A 992-nucleotide genomic window follows, 5' to 3' on the forward strand; every position below is an offset into this window, starting at 1 on the left:
ACGTGGTGGCGGCGACCCAGGTCGGGGCCAAGCGGCTGCGGGCGGGCCTCGCACCTCCTCCTGCCGCCCCGACCACCGTCACCGCCCTCGCTGCCTCCCCGCCGCCCGCCCCGGCCACCAAGAAGAGTCGGCCGAAGGCGGCCTCTCATGGGCCGCGAGGGGCGGCCTCCAAGGTCGCCGGCTCGTCCCCGGCCGTGACCAAGCCGCGGAAGAAGCCCGCGGCGGCCGCCGTCGCCGAACCTCCTCCCGCCGTGCAACGAGGTGTTCGAGGAAATGGCAACCCCATCCTCGTTCATGGACCTCCTCCAAAACGCGGAGGTGGACCTCGGAGCTCTGCCTCTAGACCCCTTTAGGGTTGGTGGCGACTTGGAGGAAAAGGAGGAAGATGAGGAGGATGAAGGGGATGACGAGGAGGAGGTGGCCGAGATAGGGGAGGAGGCATTCACCGCCGCTTCCCGCCCACACGCGTGGTCGACAAACTACACCGACGCGGAAGATGTCCTCTTGATTCGTGCTTGGGCAGCTGTGGGAATGGATGCAACCACCGGCACCGATCAAGCCGGTAAACGGTATTGGCAAAGGATCGAGGACGTCTATTGTAGGATCAAGCCGAAGAATAGTGGGTTCATCCATCGCACTTTCCGGTCGCTTCAAGGCCGGTGGGAGTTGATCAAGCCCGCTTGTTCTCGTTGGAGTGCAGCCATGGACCAAGTGATAGATGCACCACCTAGTGGAACCGTGGAGAGTGACTATGTGAGTACATATTTCTTCACTATTTTGATTATGTGTGTGCACTATGCTATTGGTGGGTTCTTATGTGTTTTATGTGTGGTTGATAGGAGACAATTGCCGGCATGAGGTACAAGGAGATGGCCGCTTCCAAGGGCAAGCCATTCTCATTTAAGCATGTTTGGTCAATTCTTCAAACCTTTAACAAGTGGAAGTTGAGAGATCAAGAGACCGCACCCAAGAAGTCGGCAACGCTAAGGATG

This window comes from Triticum dicoccoides, chromosome 4A, assembly GCF_002162155.2.
Source record: "Triticum dicoccoides isolate Atlit2015 ecotype Zavitan chromosome 4A, WEW_v2.0, whole genome shotgun sequence".
NCBI classification, from domain to species: Eukaryota; Viridiplantae; Streptophyta; class Magnoliopsida; order Poales; family Poaceae; genus Triticum; species Triticum dicoccoides.